Source organism: Molossus molossus, unplaced genomic scaffold (assembly GCF_014108415.1).
Source record: "Molossus molossus isolate mMolMol1 unplaced genomic scaffold, mMolMol1.p scaffold_m16_p_5, whole genome shotgun sequence".
Taxonomy (NCBI): domain Eukaryota; kingdom Metazoa; phylum Chordata; class Mammalia; order Chiroptera; family Molossidae; genus Molossus; species Molossus molossus.
Window position 1 is genome coordinate 7,246,060 of NW_023425388.1, and position 23,337 is coordinate 7,269,396.

Sequence of the window (23,337 nt, forward strand, 5' to 3'; positions counted from 1 at the left end):
GAGAGGGAATCCGGGGGCCACCTGCTGGAGGTGGCAGAGCTGGGAGAAGAACCCTGCTCCGGGGCTCAGTGGAGCCCCCAGACCAACTCTGGAGTGAGGAAGAGAGTCATCTCTAGTCCTGAGCTGTACCTAGAAGAGGAGGTGCAGAGCCAGGGTCCCGCAGAGTCAGGGTCTCTGCCAAGGAGAGTAGGGCACCTGCATGTTCCTAAGCCTAAAGGGACCTTAGAAAGTAGCCCCCTGATTGAAGGGATGAAGCCATAAGTAACGGGAAACAGCCTGTGAGGCCCGTCCCCTTGCGGGGGGCCACCTCCAGCTGCCGGAGGGAGAGGCATTCTGGGGCTGCCCAGGTAGCTGCTGGTGAAGACGGCCCCGAGGAGTACGCAGTCTCCCCGTAATGGACGGTGCTGAGCCCGCCTTACAAATGTGCGCACCAAAGCAGCAAGCTCACGTTTTAAGACTGTGCTTGGACGCTGGGTTCGGGCCGGCGGACGGCAGTAGGAGGTAAGCAGCTTGCAGGACAGAGACGCCTGCTGCTCGTCTCGCACGCCGGGCTCTGCTCAAGAACGAGCACAGAGTGTGCGAGGCTTAGTGAGACACGCCCCAGAGCGGGAGCCCAGATAGTGTGGGTCCAGGGGGCCGGGGACCCCACTTTTTGTATGACGACATCTGGGTTGGATGGTGACACTGGGAACGAAGCCTCGAGATTTCCACAAGCCTCCATCCCTCTGTGGCAACCAGAAGAATTTGGTCTCCCCGAGGTGTCTTCCTTCCCCCTTGCGTCACTGCTGGGATCCAGCTGTGCCACCGGAAAAACGAGACCCAGGTGAGGTGGCACCTGGCGGGACTGTGAGCGAGGCTGGTGGGGAGGCGGCCCTGGCTCCGAGAGAAAGCGGACCGGGGGCGGCAGCGGCCTCCTCTGCCAGCTGGGCCACGGGCCTCCTTTATCTTGGGAGGCCGTGGGAAAGCAGGCCACGCACAGTGAAAGCCTCAGTGAACGAGGGCCAGCCAGCTGCCCCGGAGGAGACTTCTCCCTGCCTCCCAGGAACACGCGGCCGAGGAGGAGGCTCGCCATGTGAGGGTGCCCTGGGTGGCACAGGGAATGGGAGACCCCACCTTGGCCTTCGGGGGGATGGGGGAAGCAAATGACGTGGCATCACACTGGAGGACCCCGTGCTGGTGACGTGCCCAAACACGAGGCGTGGTCTGAGCTGGTCTCTCCAGGGTGGATGGGCAGGGTCGATAGAGGAGCAAAGCCATTCCCTGTGAAGGAAGGACCTGGGGGAGGGAGGGCAGGCACAAGTCCCAAGGCAGGACTTACAAACTCCTTCCACGGTAACGGCCGAAGGTGCGTTTCTGGGGTCTCCCTTCACCCCGCCACCGGCAGAGGTGTGCTGCGACAAGTTCACCTGGTCCACGGGACGGAGCGTTTCTCAGCTTGACGGGCTGTTTCTCGGGCGTGTCACCCATGGACCAGCCAGGGCCTGGCTGACACTGATATGGAGAGGTGGGGGATCAGTGTGCTGGCCACACGCTCTGTGACCTCTTTGTTCCTGGTCCACACGAGAGAAGCTCCAAACGGAGAACCAGCAGGTGGAATATTAATAGCCACTTGATAGAGTGGTCTTACGATGCTCGGACCTGACAGTAATAACGTGAGTCTTCAGGGGTGAAGGCCCAGGCTCTGAAGGGAAAGGGGGAGATGGGAGAGAAATAGGACCACGGGTGGTCTCCACCAGGAGCAGGGAGACCCAGGCCTCTCCTGCCCGCACAGCCGGTCTCCCTCCCTGCCCCCACTCCCCCAAAGACGGTCGAGTTGGAATCAGCCAGGCCTGGATCCCTGACTCCAGGCTTGAGGCTGGGAAGGAGCTCGGCAGGGGGAACTAGGTTGATCCTCTCTAGCTGAGGGTGAGAGCTGAGCCACCCCTGCAGCCTCTGTCCCTTCTCTCAGCACCCAGGCCCTGCAAGCAGGAAGGCCCCGCCCCCGCCCCAGGCCACACCCACCCACTGATGCGCCTCACCCATGTGCAAGACTTCCGAATGTCTGCCACTAACTCAGGTCTGCGAGGTGGACAGTGAGCCCACTAGGCACAAAGAATGCCCCTCACGTGCAAAACAAGGACATCGTCCCCGCCAACCTGACAGGCAGAGAGAGAAACCTGACAGAACAGAGACAAGTGCGGGTCAGGAAAAACCTTTTGAAAATCTACAATTATCTCAGAGAGAACAGAGAAGATTTTAAATCAATGGAAACCAGAACAGGAGTGTGTGTGTGTGTGTGTGTGTGTGTGTGTAAACATTTAGAGAAAGAAATTGAAAATTATTTTAATATGATGAGAGAAACAAAACTCTTAAAAGATGGGAGGAAGGTCAGAACCATTCCAGGGGTCCAGCATCCCAACGCTAGGAGTTCCAGAAACAGAGGAAGAAGATAATGTCCCCAAACAAAAGGAACCAGTCTCAGAGAGAAGGCCACCGTGTGCTGTGACTGGGAGGACAGGGACATCGAGGTGACCCCAAAGCTCCAGGGGGGTGGGGGTGGGATTCTAAATCTGAGGCCGTAGACTAAGCACAGCTGAGGAGAAGCTACAAGACCCGAGAATGACCAACAACTTTTGGAGAAAGTGATTTTTCATTCTGGGACTCCTTTTAATTTTCTCCTTTTAATTGCTTTATCTCCCCGTGCTACGTTCTGCATAATTGACCTTGAAATGGGAGCTGGGTCTTCTAGTGGCTGAGTGGAGCCGACTGTGGGACATGGAGGCTGCACCTGCTCTGCACTTAACCTGCCATCAAGATGGTTACTTCACTAGCTACCCGTTTCATTTTCAAAAGCTCTATTTCATTGCTTCTGAATCGCCTCCCACCCCCGCCGCCAGCAGTGTCTGTGTTCAACTCTGTGTTTTACATATATAATCATTTTAAAAGTGCCTGTTTAAGCCATTACCTGATAGTCTTGTTACTTAGATCCTTAGGGGTCTCGTTTTTCTGTTTACTTTACTGGGTCTGCTGGGTGTTCACTTCCTTGTTTTAGAGTTTTGGATTGTGAGCTCATTCTCAGCAGGGCTCTACCTGTGGGAATCTTCCGTGTCTGGGCTGAGGATGTGCCTTCGCTGAGAGCGTTTGGGTTTGGAAGGTTCCCCGCTGTATTGTCAGCCTGTGGTCACTCTCATGCTAGCTTCAGGGATGCATGGCGCCCACTACGGACTACATTTAAATCTCAAACCTGAAGAGGAGGGGCCCATCATTATAAATTTCTCGGGGTTTTTTCTTTGTTTCTCCCATGACACAGGCTGAGATAGACAAGATTGTGGGTCTTCTCCTTTTGCTGGTAGGTGGATATATTCTCTTGGGGGGCCCTTCAGGGGTGTCCCGTACATTTAGAGAAAGAAATTGAAAATTATTTTAATATGATGAGAGAAACAAAACTCTTAAAAGATGGGAACTGTAGTAGGACAGTTTTCATTTTAGTGCACACGGCTAGGGGTGGGTCTGAGAATGCTGACCTAGTCACAGTGATGTGTAAACAGCAAATTTTGATTTCATTGTCAATGGTGACATAACCAAGCTGGGTGGCCGTGGGTGTGGGTGGGGTCGTTGTGAAAGAACTAACCCTCCATCTGCCACCTGCAGAAATGCACGGCTGAGCTACCAGAAGACGCAGACGGACCGCAGTGCCAGCACGTGCTGGGCGGACGCGAGGGGCTAGCGCTGCCCGCTGTGAGCGTGGCCACCTCGCCTGGCGAGAGCTGGGTGAGGGTGGGCGCCAGGAGGGCAGGGACAGCCCTATTCGGTTTTCTTGAGGGTTTACCCTGTGTATTCTTACTGATTTGATTAAAAAAACAGAGCCATTCATATCAGAGAGACAGAAAATACTGCCTACCCTCGTTTGACTGCTGATGGGCTGGAAAATGAGGGGCTGGGGGGTGCGATGGCGGGAGACCCTTCTCTGAGGGACCCAAGTTTATGGGAATCACAGGGTCTGCCTTCACTTATTAGAGCGGCGGCCTCGAATGTCAACATCAGCTCAACGTTCTCTGACGGGACTGCGCTGCATGCTGAGGATTTCACGGCCTGACGTACAGCTTCCTTGAGCCCCAGACTGCCCCATTGATTCAGAGCTGGTCGACTGGTTTAGCAATTACTCCACACTGATTTCTCCTTCCACGCAGATAAACATCGGAGGCCCGTGTGGCTTTTTGGAAGTCAGCATTACCAGGGAATTTCCTTCTCATTCCTCTAGCCCCGATGGGAATAATCCATGTTTACCTGGCGCTGAGTAGGGGGTGGGGCTTCCCTAATGAGCCTGTTGGTCCTGCTCCGCCCTCTACCAGGCTCTGGAGACCCCCCTTCCCCCCAGCCAAGACCTCGCCTCTGAGCGCAGGAGGCTTGAACCTGCAGTTCTCTCTGAGGCCCTCACCAGGTTTTTTGTAGCCGCCCCCCAGTGTGGGCAAACGTGGCTATTTCTTGGGGCCTTAGGGGGCAGTGGAAGGCAGTTGGGCCCCACCTCTGACAACACTGCCTGAGGCCTGGCCTGGTGGGTATTGCCCAACCTACTAAGGTGAATGAGACACACCTTCCATTTCCTTCCCTGGGACCTTGGTCATCATGGGGCCATTGTAGGGAGACCTTGGTGTCAGGTCTGGCCTGTTTGCGTCAGCCTCCCAGGACGGTCACCCAGTGGCCATGTGAGCACTGACTTCCCAGGCTGGGGACCTCTAGCCTTCTCCCTTTAACCCTCCTCGAGGCTGGCTCCCTCCACCACCAGCCTTCACAGAGGGACGGAGAAGGCGGATGCTGGGGCGTGGTCCTTTGTAAACTAGCGAACAGAAATGGACCGACGCTGCTTGGTGGGCATGTGGTCCCTGCAGTAAACACGGCCACCGCGCGGAGGAAATGAATAAGTGAAAGAAGGCTGAGTCTGACCCCTGCACTCCATGTAGCTGGCTCCGTGACTTTACTGCACCTGCACAAGCAACAGGCAAATCGAAAGACAAGAAAAACTCCATGTGGGAAGTGGGGGTACGCGGGCTCGATTCCAGGGGTGAGCTGCTCGCCCTCGCCTGGTTAGTAACGCGAGCACGCGCCATTGGCTTATGTTACTTCAGATCCTGGCTGTCCTAGGACTTGCTTCTGATGGGAGCCAATGAAAACAATGTATTGAGGTTAAATGCACACAGTATGAAATAAGCCATATTAAGAGAATAATTGGATGCATTTAGTACATTTGCAAAGATGTGTGATCCCCTCTGTCAGGCCACAGCATTTCCATACCCCAAAGTAAAACCCTGCACCCATTAAGCAGTTGCTCCCCATCCCCCACCTCTACCCTGGCAACCCCCAGTCTGCCTCATGGATTTGCCCATTCTGGACATTTCATATAAATGAAATCAAGCAACAGGTGAGCAATAGGTGACCTTTCGAGTGTGTCGTCTTTCACAGAGTGTAACGACTTAGAGGTTCATCCATGCTGTAGGAGGCCTCTGTGCTTCCGTCCTTTTCAGGGCTGAATAGTATTCCACCGCATGGATCGACCACTTCGGGCGGTTTCTACTTTCAGCTGTTGTGAATAGTGCCGCTCAGAGCCTGCTGTTCATGCACTTCTTTGAGTCCCTGTTTGCAATTCTTTAGGGTATATACCACCTATAGTTGTTTATAGTTCATAAAACTTTGGACCCCATCAATTTTCAGGCATCATGATTTGACCAAGGGCAGCAGGTCAGAAACTGCTTTACCAGCAGTCCTATGCTTTAAGTGTTAATCTCATTCAAAACACCCTAAAGTAACATCAGAATAACATCTGGCCAGGTGTCTGGACACTGAGGCTTAGCCATACTAACACAGTTGTCCATCATCTTGCCCTTCCTCAACCAACAGCCCTGGGGACTGGGGACCTCACAGGGTCACTAAATTACCCAGGCCCCCGCTGAGCCCAGGTAAGCTCAAGGGACCGGGGCAGCAGCTTCCCCCTGGGTGCTGGGCTGTGCTTCTGAGCCGGAGAGGAAGCGCTGGGAGGGAAGGAGTTAACCCCGACAGCCACACAGCGCTGAGGTTGCCCAGTCACCAGAACCGCTTCTACCTATCTGGGCACATTTTTCCTTCATTTATCAAAGCCAGCGGCAGCCTGTTGGGACCTGCCACAGGAAATCATCACCTGAGCCAACCTGAGCTCGGCCTTCCTGGGCCGAGGCCTCCGCCTTCAGGTGGCCTCCTTACGGCCTTCCCAGCAGGCCTCTCCCTCCCCTTTCGGCCCAGGGGGCGGGCTCCCTGTGGTCCCTCGGCCCCTGCATGGACGTTTCCTGGCTGCTGGCGCCAGGGCCATGTGCCTGGCCTTGTTTGTTAACACTGAGCCGATGCCACCATGCCCAGGTGAGGAGGAGGTGGGCATCCGTCGTGTTCACGAAGAGCAGGGACAGAGCTGACCTTGGCTTCTTCCCACTCGTGAACAGAGGCCTCGGTGTCAGGAGACCTGGCACTCAGGACCCCCTTGGCTATTAACTGTGAGGGTTAACATGTACCCAGCCACCCTCCTCCCACACCAGCCTTTCCTTCCCCGCCTCTACCGCCTCCCGCCAGCACGCTTGCCCGCAGCTACCTGGGCTAGGGCACTGCTGTCTCCCTCAGCCTCGCCCAGCCCTGCCTCTCTGCCCCCTAACTGCTTCTAGAACACGCCCTTGCTCTGTCCTTCCCACCAGACCTCAGCCCACAGTTGGCCACCTCTCTGGAGCATTTCCTGGGGCCCCCCCCCCTCCTCATGGACTGGGAGTGAGAGGCAGTTGTGATAAGGAGACCTCGGGGCCCTGCTCTGGGCCCCGCCGGCCTCCTGGCCTGCAGATCTCTGGGAGGGGCATGCCTGGTCCTGGAGGGGGATCACCCCACTTTGTTCTTGCAATTCACTTCCTCCCTCAGGACACCGGCCATCTCCTCCCACAAACGGCCCGTTTCCCCTCGGGAGCCCCCCTTCTGGTCTGGCAGCTTTCGGCCAGACTTCTGTGGCACGGGAGTTCACTCTGCTTCTTGTTGTGGTTACTTCTGCAAAGAAAGAGAAAAGAAGGGAAGAAGGAGGAAGGGGGACTAGAGGATGGTACGGAGCTCAGGCTCCCGGGGACCATTCCCATTCATCTTTTCAGGGGATTGTTATAACCCAGTAATTCTCCATCTGCTAGAAGATGGAACCTCTCCTGGGTTCCTTGAACCTGAGTTGTTTTTGCAAAAATTCTTGAAGAGGAAGGTATGCATCAGCCATGACCATGAGCTTAACTAATCAGGAGATGCCAGACGGGACAATGAGGCATTCAAGGCTGGGGTCTAGTAAATGTTAAGAAATATAAAACAAACAACTTGAACAGTTACTAACTGCTGATATCTGCTTCTGTACACGTAGCTTGCTTGCTCTGCTAAACTCTTGAGTAACCCCTGCCCTATATAAGCAACCCTGCCCCTGAGCTCGGGGCTGCAGTTCTCCTCTGTGTAGGTTGGCTGCAGTCACTGCGCAGGTAATAAAGCTCCTAATATTTAAAATTATTTGGTGTCTGAGTGAGGATGACTCTCCTGGGTTACAACAGGATGGACTGCACCCCATCTTCCTAGCAGCCCGCAGTTTCGCTCTCAGGCTGGGCCCTGCAGCCTCTGGGGAGAGAGAGATCTTCTTTGGGGCCCAGGCAGGCCCCCTGCTCACAGACTGCACCGTGGAGCCCGGATGTAGGGACAGAGGCCAGCACAGGCCGGAGACACTGGACTCCCTCAGGCAGCACCGGGCTGGAGGCCTCCGGCTGTGAGCCCCTCCAGCTCCGAGACCCCACCCTTCTCTGAGACGCCCGCGTCTTGGCCAGTTTGGTGCAGGCTCCAGGGAGTCTGAGCTCAGGACCCTCTCAGAAGGGGACCAGTACACATGACCAGCAAGGGTCTCAGTTAGAAAACAGATTCAGGCTGGCCGTGAGCCAAGGCCGGATGCTGGGCATTTGTTCACAGAAGGGAAATGCCCCGAAGAGACGGGACCCACTGGCATCTCGCTGACCTCAACGCGCACCCATCCTGGGCTGCGCCCCCTGGGTACACAGCTTGGCCTTCCCCAGGGGTGGGGCCTCCCACCCCCTGCAGAACATCACTTGACTAAATGGGGATGGGGGTGAAGGGCCAGCACTGAGAGGGAGCTGAGGCGCAAGATCAAGAGCTGCCTCTTGGCAGAGCAGGGGTGGAGCTCAGGCCGCCTGCCACCTGCCAGCCATCGCTCAGATGGCGTCATCCGTGCTCAAGCCGCTGGCGCGTCCTGGGCTTCCCATGGGCACGTGGGAGCGGCAGGGGTCAGACACGCCAGTCTCAGGAGCGAAGCTGCAACAGTCGCCAGGCATCACCGCTTGTTAGAGCTGCTTGCAGGTCCAGCGAAGAAAAACGCAGGACAGAAAGAATACAGGAAGCCCGGTTACACTTGAATTTCACATCCAAGCGAATGATTTTCTAGTGGACGTCCCAAATATTGCCCCGCCCTCTAGCCCATCTTTAGCCCCATTTTGAGTCACCTTCCTGGACTCCAGCCCCTGAGCGTTCCGTGGCCTTGCTTGCACATCTGTCCCCTTTCTCCTGGGACATCCAGCCCAGCCCACAGCCCTGCCCTCCTCCTCCCCGACCCAGTCTCCACTGTTTTCCCCAGGAAGCCTCTCTGCCGCACACCCAGGTGTGCACCCCCCACCCGGCCCCAGCAGGTGCACTTCCCAGGTGTCTCCTCAGAGGGACCAGTGAGGGCCTTTGCCAGACACCTCCCCAAACCACCCAAGAATTCTGTAAGAGACGGCACTTCCCTGTCAAGAGAAAAGTCTTGTTCTTCCTAGCAGGTGCCAGGGAGATGGACGTAATAAACAGTGGAGGGTTGTTGGGGTGGTGAGGAGGAAAGAACTTCAGGGGTGAGGACAGGCGCTGGGGCAGGAGTTGGGGCAGGGGACTTTAACCCACATTGCTTAGGACAGCGCCTGGGTTGTGAACTTCTATGTTCACCGAGAAACGGGAAGGAAGGATGGCGTGTGTGCGTGTGCGTGTGTGTGCGTGTGCGTGTGTGTGCGTGTGTGTGTGGTCTCTGAAATTCTAACTCCCCCAAACTCTAAACACAAATCAGATCTATTTGGAAGCTGCTTTCCACCCTGCCTGGAGTACGCCTACACTGGACGTGCAGGGTGCGCACAGGTAACAGCTCTCTCTCTTCCCGGTCACCTCCCCATCCCGGAGCAAAGCTTAGCCCACAGAACGTTCTCACTGGGGAATGAACGGGGTGGACGCCAGCTGTGCTGGGCGAAGTCTGAGAGGCCCCATGTTTCTGGCCCCTGTGCACACACTCCTTCTCCCAGCTGTTCCAACAACAAATGGCTCTTGGTGCTGCTGAAGGTGATTTTGCAGGTGTAATTAAGGTCCCAAATCAGTGGATCCTGAGCTGAGATTCCCCAGGTGGGGCTGACCTAGTCACATGAGCCCTCCAGGTGTGGGCCTAGCATGGGATGGAAAGGAGGGTGGAGAGGAAGTCAGAGATTTGAAGTGTGAGAAGTGCAGGGGTGGGGGAGGGAGGTTCTCTACCGCTGGCGCTGACCGTGGAGGGACCGGGGAAACAGAATGTGGGTGTCCCCGTGATGCTGGGAGTGGCCCTCTCAGCCCCACAGTCGCAGGGCCTGGGGGAGCTGGGAAGTGGATTCTTCGCCAGAAACTCCCGCTAAGAAGCGGGCCAGGCAGGTGTTGTTTTATGCGGTTACGTTTGTGGTCATTTGTTACATAGCAACAGAAAAGGCGTCCAGAAGGTTCGGGGTCTTTTCCCTACCCACACTCCCAGTCTCACTTGCTTTATAATAAACACTTCCCCAAGCCTGTTAGCATCATCGCTAACCTCTGAGCATGCTGGGAGCTCAGTGAGCATGCTGGGAGCTCAGTGAGCATGCTGGGAGCTCAGTGAGCATGCTGGGAGCTCAGTGTTCTGGTTTTGCTCCCCAGGAGGCTCAGAGAGGTGCACCATTTACTTAAGACCACCCAGGCGGCTTGGAGGAGCCGGTACCCGGGCTGCTGCCTGCAGAGCCCCACTGCCTTCCCACACCCCACTGCCTCCTGGTCCACCTAATTATTCTCAAACTCATCGGTACTTTCTCCAAGGGAGGTGTAAAAATGGTCAATAAGCACATGCAAAGATGCTTGAGGTCATTAGTCAGAAGGGAAATGCAAGTGAAAACCACAGGAGATATTAGCACACGCCCACCAGAAGGACCACGATGCTGGCGGGGAGCAGGGAGAGCCTGGGGCACGCGTCCCTGGTGGTGGAAAACCATCTGGCAGTTCCGCCAACGATTAAACACACGGCCACCATATGACCCAGCAAGCTCACCCCTCGGCATGTACCCACGAGAGAGGAAAACCGTAACCTCACAAAGGTGCACACATGTTCACGGCAGCTTTATACCGGGCGAGAGGGGGTCAGCCCGCAGGGTCATCAGCGGCTGAGTGGGTAGGGCGGTCCGTCCAGACGGTGGAATACTATCTGGCCGTGAGTACCCACACATGCTGCGACACGGATGCACTTCGAAGCACTGTGCAAAGTGAAAGAAGCCAGTTACCAAAGGCCACTCGTGACCCAATTCCATTCCTATGAAATGTCCAGAATAGGCCAACCCATAGAGGAAGGAAGTCGATTCTTGGTTGCCGGGGGCTGGGTGACGTGGAGGAATTACGGGGTGACAGCTGAAGGGTAGGGGGCTTCTTTTTGAGGTGATGGAAATGTTCTAAAATGAACTGTGGTGATCATGGTTGCCTACACTAAATGCCATTGAAAATGGTAAAGAGGCCCTGGCCGGTTTGGCTCAGCGGTTAGAGCATCGGCCTGCGGTCCAGAGAGACCCGGGTTCGGTTCCCGCTAAGGGCGCGTACCTCGGTTGCAGTTAGTCCCCAGCCCTGGTTGGTTGTGCGGGTGGCAGCCACTCGATGACTCCCTTTCACGTCGATGTTTCTCTCTCTTCCTCTCTCTCCCTCCCACTCTATCTGTACAAAAAATGGAAAAATGTCCTCGGGTGAGGATAAAAAAAAAAAAGAAAATGGTAAAGAGCATTGACTTGTACACTTTAAATGGGTGACTTGTGTGGTATGTGAATTATATCTCGATGAAGCGGCTTGATACCCTGTCGCCTGCTGTCTTGTCCGACCCTCCCCGATGTAAGCCTGGTCAGTTCAGGCGTGGACACAGCAGCTCCCTACACAGATGCTGTCTGCCTAGTTAAAAAGTGCTTGCGGAGATTCACCTTGTCCCCACAGCAGACGTCCCCCCAGGGATGCTGGCACCCACCCCAGAGCTGCCAATTGTGCAAATGGGCAGCAGGCAGTCTCTGGAAACTGATGCTCTCGATCCTGTCCGCACGTGGAGGGGTGGCCCTCAGACCTCCTGTCCACCGGTGAAAGGTTACCTGTCATTTTCTGACAGCTGCGCAAGCCGAGGACCTCACCTTTGTGAGTGAGTTGTGGCCACAGCCAAGCCCCACAGATATTTGTGCATTGTCTGCAGGGAGATCCCTCAGAAACACTGGGGAAGAGGCGGACGACACTCCACGGGGGGAGAAGGGGGAGCAGGATGCCGGGCCCCGTCTCTGGCGCTGACCTTCTTGCCCCGCTGCCCCTGGATTCTGCCCACAGACCTGGCCCAGGAGGGACACACCACCCAGCAGCAGACACGGTTTCTAACAGCCCTTCGAGGGGTGGTGAGCAGGTAGCTGCGTGGTCCTGAGCGAACGCGGAGGGCGCGGTGTGAGGACAGCTGGGCGAGGCTGCGCCTCACTCTCCCTCCTGGAGGACGGGGACTGGTCGTCACCGTTTCTCTAACCCGGTGTGGTGCATGGAACACTGGCCCCAGAAGTTATGTCCCAGTCTTAAACCCCAGAATCTGTGAATGTGACCTGTTGGGAAGTAGGGTCTTTGCAGAGGGAATTCATTTAGGGACCTTGGGATGAGACCACCTGGGCTCAGAGGCTGCTGTGTGGGCAGAGTTTGGGAAGCTGTAGGGAAAGCTGGACCCTCAGGAGGAGGGCCGGGCCAGCGCCTGCGGGGCGAGCACAGGAGAGGAAGTGGCTAGTTTCCTGTGGTTGCTGAAACACTTACCACAGGTTTGGTGGCTTCAGGCCACACATGTTCCTCATCTTACAGGTCTGGTCAGAAGTCTGACAGGGGCCTCCCTGGGGTAGATTCGGGGTGTCAGCTGCTCCTCTTGGGCCCTAAGGATGAATTCTTCCCTTGCGTTTCCCAGCCTCAGGGCCTCACACTCCCTGGCTCAGCCCCTCCTCCGTCTGCAAAGCTGCGTCGCTCTGACCTCTGCTTCAGTCATCGCCACGTCCCCCCTCTGACTCCCTCCCTGCCTCTTGTAAGAACCCTGCGATGCCATCAGCCCCCCGGGATAATGCGGGATATTATCATAATACAGCTGCAAAGTCCCCGTGGCCATTAAAGTAAGATACACGGGTTCCAAGGACTGGGGGCTCATCTTCCCGGGGGCCTCATCCTGCCCAGCACCCGTGAGTGAGAAATGGCGCGTGGAAGATGCTCCGTGGGTCTGGGCTGAGTGGCAGACCGAGTGGCTGCATGAAGCCGAGTCTAGGCTCCTTGTCCGTCCGGACAGGTAACGAGAGCGCATCCACAGCAGCGGGCTGGACGGGGCGCTCTGTGGGGGCCTCGGGGGTGCTTCTGCCCACCTGCCTGCTGTGCTGCATGGGGTCAGCAGGTCTGCGAGCTGGACACGGAACTGTTTGTGCACCTCTGACCCTGCTGCCCGGGTCCAGTCGCGCGAGGGGAGCCGGCGCAGGCTTCCCCTTGGGTGCCACCGTGTGCTCCTGGGAGTGCTGAGTCAATGTCACCTCTGCCCTCAGGGCCTCCTGGCCAGGTGTGCCTGGAGGCTCTGCTGCTGAGGCACACCCAGGACCCAAAGGAAAATACCTGTGAAGACAAGGAGGATGGCCCCAGGCAAGGCTGCCGCTGCCATTAGGTAGCACGTCTGTGAGTGGATCATGGTGCCTGAATGGCAATAATTAGGCCATTGAAGAGAAGGGCCCGTGAATCTCATCCCCGCCCCCTCCCCCCAGGACTGAACCTTGAACCCACAGAAAGTTCCACCTCTGCCGCAGGTGTCCTGGTCTCCGTGGCAACCAGGAGCCCTTTCCCAAACAGAAGGTTATGGCCCCCGTGGGACTGGGGAGATGAGGACATTCCAAAGGGCAGAGTTTTCATTGATAGCACCTTGGTCTGAAGGCGTCAGGTCCGGTGTCAGGTAAGTTCTGCCCAGACGCCTCAGTGCAGAGCGTGAGAGCACGCGGGCCTCCTGGCCTTGTGCCGGTCGGCAGAGTGGCTCTGGTCGCAGAGCCTTGTGGGTAGGGTGCTTTTGGCCACAAATAATAGCATTTCCATCTCTCAGAGGCTGGAAAAAATATGTAATTGATTTGGCAGGGGGAGAGAGAGAGGGAGAGAGAAGGAGAGAGAGAGAAGGAGAGAGGGAGAGAGAGACGATGTGAGGGAGAAACACTGATGTGCGACAGAAACATTGTTCAATTACCTCCCGCACGCGCCCTGACAGGGGATTGAACCCACTACCTGGTTATGTGTCCTGACCGGGAATCGAATCTGACACCTTTTGGTGTAAAGGATGATGTTCCAAACAACTGAGCCACATCAGCCAGGGCTGAAACAATGCTTTTAATGTCCTCATGAAGCCTGAAGGCAGGGCACTGAGTGGGGAGATGTTCTTGGCTTTCCCCACAGTCGCAAAACAGCGGCAGGGCTCCGGCCATCACGCCCTTCCAGTACCACGCCCAGTGCAGGCGGAAGGGGCAGGCAGGAAAGGGCTTCTCTTATCACAGGACCCTGCCTTGTCCAAAAGCCCTCAGGGCTTCACCTCCCTCCTCACTGGCCAGGCTGAGCCTCACAGCCCCTCCTGGAGACCCAGCTCCCAGCTGCAGAGAGGGGTGTCGCCAGGAACCAAGAGCCCGTATACCCTCCAACCACACATTCCAGACAGCACAGGAGCCCTGTTTGGTGGGGGAAGCTGGAGGCCGTGTGACAGTGACTGTCATGCTGTAGATAGATGCCGCCCCAGGCAGGACGCTTCTCCCTTCCTCCGCCCTCCAGCTGGCCAGCGCCTCTCTTGTCCCAGCCCAGACACGGCCGGCCGACTGGGCAGCCGGGGAGGTGCGGCCCAGCCCCTGAGAGGAGAGGCAAGGGAGGCTTCAAGGACAGACAGCGTGGACCTGTCAGCTGTCACACGGGTCCACGTGCCGGGTCCTCTCACAGAACACAGCGTTCAGAAGTCGCACGTTATTGCGGAGCATGTCGAACTGGAGAGCTCTTGACCGTCCCAGGGCGGTGTGCTCACAAACCAGCCTCTACCCACTCTGCTGGCAGGAGGCCCCAGAGAAGCCTCAGGCCCCTCTCTTGGGGACAATTTTGGTGGCGTTATGCTCAGGGGCTTCCTGGTTTCCTAATCAGATGCCGCTCCCAGTTGACAGGAACCCAGGGTAGGGTAGAGGCTGCTCCTTGCCTTTAACCTTGAGTGGACACTCCCCGCTCCCCTGAGAAGGTGGCCTCGGGTGTGCTGTGTTCCCACATGCTGGGGAGTCCATGAGCCGAGACTGCTGTCCCCACCTAGACCTTGACCCAGGCAGAGAGGTGACTGGACTGAGGTTACATCGGAATGTCCTTCCAGACAAATCCCAGGAAGGTGTCAGCTCTCCTTCACGTAACATTCCTACTACTGCAGCAGTGGCAACGCGTGATTCTGTGCCCTAGCTTTGCTTGGTGTGCCCGGGCTCTGTCTGCCCGGGTTCTGTCTGCCCGGGTTCTGTCTGCCCGGGTTCTGTCTGCCCGGGCTCTGTCCACCCCTGGCTCTGTCCACCCCGGGTTCTGTCTGCCCGGGTTCTGTCTGCCCAGGCTCTGTCTGCCCGGGTTCTGTCTGCCCGGGTTCTGTCTGCCCGGGCTCTGTCTGCCCGGGTTCTGTCTGCCCGGGTTCTGTCCACCCGGGTTCTGTCTGCCCGGGTTCTCTCTGCCCGGGTTCTGTCTGCCCGGGCTCTGTCTGCCCGGGTTCTGTCTGCCCGGGTTCTGTCTGCCCGGGTTCTCTCTGCCCAGGCTCTGTCTGCCCGGGTTCTGTCTGCCCGGGTTCTCTCTGCCCGGGTTTTGTCTGCCCGGGCTCTGTCCACCCCGGGTTCTGTCTGCCTGGGCTCTGTCCGCCTGGGTTCTGTCTGCCCAAGTTCTGTCCACCCCGGGCTCTGTCCACCCCGGGTTCTGTCTGCCCGGGTTCTGTCTGCCCGGGCTCTGTCCACCCGGGTTCTGTCTGCCCGGGTTCTCTCTGCCGGGCGGGCTCTGTTAACACAAACCACGGACATGAACAAGGGGGCTCGGAGCAGGCAGGGCTTCTCCGGGGTCACCCCGTCTCTCCTCCCTTCCCCTCTGCTCCTCTCCTGGGAGCTGGGGAGTGCTAGGTTGACTTATGTTCCTCCAAGAGATACGTTAGGGCTCTGTTCCCCCTGTACCTCAGGGTGTAACCGTGTCTGGAGACAGGGTCTTTACACAGTGATCAAATGAAAATGCAATCAGTATGACTGACCTTTGACGAAAGAGGACATTTGGACAGAGACAGACAGGGAATGATGGGCAGGCGCAGGAGGAGGCAGCGGCCGTGTGACTGCAGTCACATCCCCAAGCCAGGAGTGCAAGGAAGAGGCACGGCAGGGCCCCCGAAGCCACTGGGGAGCGTATGGCCCTGCCGGCACCCTGGTCGGGAGCTCTAGTCTCCGGAGCTGTGAGTAGATTTCTGTTCAGCAGCCGGTTGGCGGGGCTTCATTGAGGCAGCTGGGAAGGACCGCAGGGGTTAACTCACCCGGTGCGGGGTGGACGTGGCTTTGCTAACACTGAGTGTCTGTTCTAGTTTATTGATGAGACACACATCCATCCAAGTTTTGAGAAACAGAATATTTTCAGGACTTAAAAGCGCTGCTTGCTGAGAATTTCTCGTACAGATGAAGGATCCCGCTGCAGACCGGCCGTGTTCCTAGACTCGCTTTGTCGGTATGAGCGCCGGTTCGGTTTGCTCCGAAACAACGGACACGTGGGTTTCGCTCCTCCCCTGGGACTGACTGCGAGTGGGTGCCGGCCCCCGGCCGCTGGCAGGCTTTGGAAGCCACGGTGGGAACCCAGCAGCCACCACGGGCTGGAGAGCTTTCCCCTCTGCCCACGGGAGGCTGCGCGGGGGCGGTCGTGGACGTCAATGGTTCCATTGTCAACCTGTGCGGAGGCCTGGTGTGGAAAATATGATGGTATTGATTCTGGCTGCAGGTTGGAACTATTTTTAGCAGCTGGACTGGCCAGCAGCAGTCCCCGGGGCTGTCTCCTGCAGGGTGGGGGAGGTGCAGGCCTTCCCCGGAGGCCTCCGCCGAGGAAAGAGCACCCACACGTTGGCTGGCACCTTCCTTGGCTGCTGGGGCTCGTGAACATTTCCTGTGTGGGCTGAGTCATGCCCCTAACTGTGCTTGGGAATCACCTGGACGGGCCTGTTCACGCGAACACGGGCTGATCCCACAGGGCGAGGAGTCCACACCTTGGGAAGGATGGTTCTGTCCTGTCTGGTCCTGGGTTCCGACCCCCAAGGCGGCCGGTCAGTGGCCTTGACTGCACTTGGCCAGGGGTGAGGGGCTGAAGGAAGTGTGCTGGACCCCGGATTCGCCACCGTCAGCGTGCACAGAGATGACATCGCAGCTCCTTCAAGGGGGTCTTGTGAAATGGACACATGCTACTTAGTGACCAACCAGCGTTCCCCTTTATGTGGCTGGCACCAGGCTCTGGCCGGGCTGTCACTGTCCCCAGGCCTGAGCTCAGTGTCCTCAGTGAGAGCTGCCCTTTCCCAGTAGGTGTGGACCCACGCGTGGTCTGCCCTCCTTCCTGGCTGGAGAAGACCTGAGTCAGCACGAGAAAGTATTAGGGGGGTGGCCCGCCACAAAGAAACTAAGTGCCAAGCCCGATAACCGCTTCCTGGAGACACCTTCAGAAAGGACATCGGCCCAACCCACCTAGGATCACAGACGATCTGCACTGCAGGGTCAGGATCACCTGGCTGGAGGGTCACCAAAGTGTGCCACTTGAGAAAAGGCTCAGAGGACGAATCCCTTGGTGAAGGGACTGCAGGACTTCTCAGGGCCTTGACTTTGCTCTTATGCTCAGGGACTCAGTAAACAGTGGCATGGGTTCAGCACTTCCCAGGTGTGTTTGATTTCAACTTATTTTGCAAAGGGGTTTATTGAGACATCGTTGGCACAGCGAGACGCATGCTTTTCGGTGTATGGTGCTGTGGGTTTGACTAATGCACAGAGTTGTGTAACCACCGTGACAACCAAGACATGGAACACATGGCTGTATCACCCCAGGCCGCTCCCGCCCCAGCCCCTGGCAGCCCCCGCTCTGCCTCTCCCAGAATGTCACCCAGTGGAATGGTACAGAAGGCAGCTCTCTGCGCCTGGCTTCCTTCACTCAGCGTGACGCTCCAGAGCTTCTCCATGTTGCTGTGTGTCACAGTGTGTTCCTTTTTTTATTTTTTTTATTTTTTTTTATCCTCACCCGAGGACATTTTTCGATATTTTGTTCAGATAGAGTGAGAGGGAGAGAGAGAGAAACATCGATGTGAAAGCGACACATCGAGTGGCTGCCACCCACACGACCCAACCAGGGCTGGGGACAAACTGCAACCAAGGCACGTGCCCTTAGCGGGAACCGAACCCGGGTCTCTCCGGACCACAGGCCGACGCTCTAACCGCTGAGCCAAACCGGCCAGGGCACAGTGTGTTCCTTTCAGTGCTGAGTAATGCCCACTATCGGGTGTTACCATAGTTTGTTGATCCATCTACCAGGTGAAGGACATTTGCATTGTCCCCATTTTAGTGCGACTGAATGAGCTGCCATAAATATTTGTATACAAGTTTTGGTGTAAACATTAGCTTTCATTTCTTGGGTAAAGACCTAGGATTAGAATTGTTGGATCATTTAAAATAATTTTTTAAAAAATTATTTTTAAAAAAATTGATTTGAGAGAGAGAGGAAGGGAGAGGAAGAGAGAGCTAGAAACATTGATGAGAGAGAACATCGATTGGCTGCCTCCTGCATGCCCCCCACTGGGGATCGGGCCCACAACCTGGGCATGTGCCCTGCCCAAGAACTGAACCGGTGACCGCTTGGTGCATGGGTCGATGCTCAGCCACTGAGCCACACCGGCGGGGAGACTTTTGGACCATTTGATAAGTATATGTTTCACTTGGTAAGAAACTGCCAACCTGTAACCCGAAGTGGCCACACCCCTTTGCATCCTTCTTCACCAGCACTCGGTGTTGTGAGACGATCGTTACTGTCGTTGTGATTTTAGCCGTTCTGGTGGGAGCGTCGTAGTGTCTCATCGTAGCTTTAATTTGCATTCCCCTGACGATTAATGCTTGGGCATCTTCCATGGGCTTCTTTGCTTTCCATCTGTCTTCTTCAGTAATACTTCTTTTTTTTCTTCCTGTTGGGAAATGCTTTCCTGGCCCAGGTCTCTCTTCCTTCATAGCGATGTACAGAGAGGAGGAATGAAGCCCAAAGTGACTGAGCAAGATTCCCCCCTCCCCCGCAGCTCAGAATATGAAATGCCCCCATTCATAAGGAAATAAGTTAGCTCAGTGGCCCTTGGCCTTTCTTGGGGTTCGGGTTAAACCTTGTAGATTGAATAGACACACTATTTCTATTCCTTTAAAAATGCCTTTAAAACACCAGCACTGGAAAAGTAACAAGTCAACTCACAAGAAGAAAGAGAAAGGGACTCAGCAGGAAGACGTGTCTAACTGCCTGTGACAGACGACGCCTGTGGCCTCCCCAGCAGCCTTTCTCCCTTCCTTGCTGACGTCCTCCTGGTGTGGTGGGGCAGCCTGTTCCCAGTTAACTCGTGTCCCAGCACCCTTGTCCCTGAGGATGTCCCTGTGATCACAGGAAAATACTGGTTCTGACATTGGACCACTCTTCTTCCTCATCGCCTCTTTTCCCTCCTTCTTTTATCCATTTGGAATGTGGACATGAGGCTGGAGTGGAGTGGCTGGCTGGTGACCATGAAGCCACCATGAGGATGGGAGCCACATGATAATGGCCGAGCAGGAAGACAGGAGGACCTTGGGACTCAGCCATGAGCTCCCTTACTTTGGCTAAGAACCACAAGTGCTGTCTGGTTGAGCCACTGGATGGGGTTCTGCTGGGGCAGCCACATGTGGTCTGTGGGTGATGCTCGGCACCGCAGATCAGTGAAAAGGGAGGCAGAACTGCTCGCCGGAAACGGTCGCCACTTACACAAGCAACTCGGACAGCAGGGCTCCAGGTTGACTGAGGAGCCGGAGGCACGAGGGACCCATGAAGGTGGGAGAGGGGTCGGCTGAACACAGCAGAATGGAAACACTGGGAGTATGTTGTAAGAAACACTTAGACCCCAAGATTTCCTCCCTCATCCCACAGAGCCAGACCACTGTCCAACCCCCACTGAAGAGAACTCAGGATATTCACAGTACAGAAAATTTCAACCAGATAGGCTCTGGACTTCGTGACTCAAGAAAGAACAGAAAGAAGGGAAAGTTACCAAAGAAATAATACAAGAAAATTTACCAGAAGTGGACATAACTTTCCTGATTGAAAGAGCTAACCAGCTTCCAAATAATGAATGAGAAGAAAAGATACATCACCTTGAAATTTCAAAACACTGAGGATATAAAAAAATCCCAAATATTTATAAAAGAGAAAGAATAGAGCCCTGGCTGGGTAGCTCAGTTGTTTAGAGCATTGTCCTGATACCACCAAGGTTGTGGGTTCAATCCTTGGTCAGGGCATATACAAAATTCAACCAATGAATGCATAAATCAGTGGAACAAAAATTCCATGTCTCTCTTTCTTTCTTTTCCACTTCTTCTTTCTCTCTCATATCAATATAAAAACAAAATAAAACATTTCTTTAAATAAAAGGACTAAGTGGCCATGTTTTCTTACAAAGAAAACAATGGGATAAATTCAAAGGATCGGAATTTCTCAGTAGTGGTAGTAGAAAGCAGAATACACTGGACAAACACCTTCAAAATTAAAAAACAAAACCAAACTAAAAAACCTCTTATCTGGAATTCTTTATCTATACAAATCATCAATAAAGGGGAAGAACAAAGATGTTTTAAGATATGTAAGACTTAAAAACTGTACCTCACGTGTACTCTTTCTTAAAAAGTTACTGGGGGACATGCTTCACTCGAGCAAGGAAGTAAACCCAAAAAGAGAAAGACATGAGCCACGGGACACACTATACTGAGCACAGAAAAATACAGGGAGATTTCTCTGCAGCTGAAGGTGCTCAGGAGGAGAGCTGTGCCAAAGGCCAAGAGGTCAGCCGTCCCAGGTACAAACAGGAGAACGGGGGGCTCCAGGAAGGATATTTCCACGGGAGAAACAAACAATAACAAAACAAAATGTAAAATGAATGATTACTTGATGTGTTTGACTTTCTTGAGAGGAGTTTCCTAGCTCTGTCAGATAAGTTTAGGGAATAATCGCTCAGTGGTATATACAAAAATGAAGTGTATAAAAAATGAGCCAATAGTTAAGTCCAGGAAAAACAAAAAGTTTCAAAGGAAAGGAGAGATTATGTTAGTGTCCTAAGCTGCTGAGTTGCAAGAACACTTAGGGAGTCATAATGGTGTCAACATTAAACATTGATTTGGCCAGAGTGTGACGTAAGTAAGTAGTGAAGGTGGCGGGTAGGGTGAAAGAGGTTAAGAGTTCTGTGTGTGCGGGTGAGGGGGTAAGTGAGCTAAAAATACCCGGAAGTAATAGGAGAATTATGTTAGTTAAAATGAGGAGGTCATGATGAAAAACACAATGAAGAGACTCGCAAGTAGTGACTGCAGAGAGGAACTAGGAGGTGAGAAGGGGTACAGGGACAACTCCTGATTATCACAAGCCTTGCAACACTATTTGACTTTTTAAACAATTACAAAATTAAATTTAAAAACGAAGAAATAGCCCTGGCCAGTTTGGCTCAGCGGTTGGAGCATCGGCCTGTGGACCAGAGAGTCCCGGGTTTGGCTCCGGCTAGGGACACGTACCAAAAAAAAAAGGAAGAAATAATATCCTGAAAGTTGCTCTCTCTCCTCTCAGGAGAAAATCCTCACAAGTACACGTGGGTGTTGCTGCTGAGCTGATTTAAGAAACCCAAGCCCAGGGATGAACTTCAGGGCAGGCACCCAAGGTGGCCTGAGATGTCCTCTGTGCTGGGTCTGGTGGCTCCAACGGCCCTGGTCACTGAGCAGGCTCAAGCCTGAGAACAGGCGAACGTGACTAAGTCAGAACACCTCCTGCCTTTGGCAGGCTTATGACTTGGCACAGGTGGACTTATTGCTACACAGCCAGCCGCCAATGAACAAGCGAGGGGCTCCAACAGGTCGGAGGGGACACAGTGGGGGAAGTGGAGACGGTTCCCCCGACACTGTTCTCCTGTCTTCTTCAGACCGCGGTGTCATTCCCAGGGGGACCCAAGCACTGTCATTCGCACAGCAGAGGAGCTCGGAGCTTTCCTGTCCTGCTCAGAAGCTGCCCCCTGCTTCCTCTGGGTGCCGGACGGGGCTCTCCTGCAGCCAGGCCCCCGGGGGGCCCCTCAGGGTCCTGCTGCCCCAAGGACAGTGGAAGGGAAGGGTGGCCTGCTCGTGAGCGGACTCATCCCTTTGCTCAGACCACAGGACACAGCCGGATTGGCGTCCAACTCCAAGAAACTGGAACGGAGTGGCTGGTGTCCTGTGGCTGTCCTAACACATACCAACCTGGGGTCTTCAACAGCAGAGAGTTTATTCTCTCAGCTCCGGAGGCCAGAAATCAAAATCAAGCCGTCGGCAGGGCATGCTGCTTCTGAAGACTGGGGGGCTTCCAGGCTTCTCCCCGCACCTCTGGGGTTGCTGGCAGGGGGCTTCCCCCCGTCGTCCGCCTCTGTGTGTGTCTGAGTCCAAATCTCCCTTTTCATCTGCGGACACCAGTCGTACTGGATTCAGGGCTCACGCTAAGTCTCAGCGTCATGACAGCTGCAAAGACCCAGGTCACACTTCAGGGCTCTGGAGGTCAGGAGGTGGACATACCTTTTGGGGGAGGACACAATTTAATGCCCTCCTCGCTGGTTCCCCTTCTGCTGCCTGGCCTTCCACACCCTGAAAAACCCCTTCCTTCCACATGCTGTCCCCAGAAGTCAACTTCTGCCACTGTTTCTCTTCTCTCGTCACCAAACTTTAAAGTTTTCGTCTCTGCTTTCCCATCAGCACCATCCACCGCGCTTCCCTGACGCCCCTGCGCACGTTCCTCATGTCTGGTTCTGCTGCACGCTGTGGCTTTGACACGGTTGTTCCTGGTCACCGGTGGCTCGGACCTCCTGCGGGTGGCCTTCTCCGTGAGGGCACGCAGCTGTGTCCCCTGCAGTGCTCAGCCAGGGGTGGGACGGACCACAGAGAACCTGATCTATGGTGGGACGGACCACAGAGAACCTGATCTATGGTGGGACGGACCACAGAGAACCTGATCTAAGGTGGAATGGACCACAGACAGCCCTGGGCTCACTTTTTCAGTTGTGCTTTTTAAAAATCATATATTTTTACTGATTTTTTAGAGAGAGGAAGGGAGAGAGAGATAGAAATATCAGTGCGAGAGAGAAACATTAATTGGCTGCCTCCTGCATGCCCCCTACTGGGGATCGAACCCGAAACCCGAGCATGTGCCCTGACCGGGAATAGAACCGGGACCTCTCAGTTCATGGGACGAGGCTCCATTCACTGAGCCTCACCGGCCGGGTCTAGTTGTGCTTTTAACTCACAATGACACCATCTAGCTGGATCACCCCCTTGCCTTGGCTCTGAGCACCTTTTGTGTACCTCCAAAATCTATGACACCCTCAAAGGACGGAGGTCAAACCAATGTGCTGAGAGGAGCATGGAGTGGACTTTCCAACCAACTGACCACTGCTGGGCACGTCACATGACCTTTCGAAACCTCAGCTTTCTCATCTGGGAAGTGGGAGTGGGGGCGTGTTCCTCAGGGGGACTGTGGGAATGTAGCGCAGACAGATAAGAGCCCGATGAATAGCAACTATAATTATTCATCCAGTTTCATTTGCCGAGAAGCTGTGGCCTCCCGAGGTGCCCCTGTGAGCTCTGCGGCGTGTTCAGGGTCCGCTCCTGAGTGGACAGGCGCGCTGGCGATGTCTTGCAGGGGCTATTTCAGGAACCTCACGTCTGACTTCTTTCACCAAACCATGTCCTCCAGGTCCATTCACGT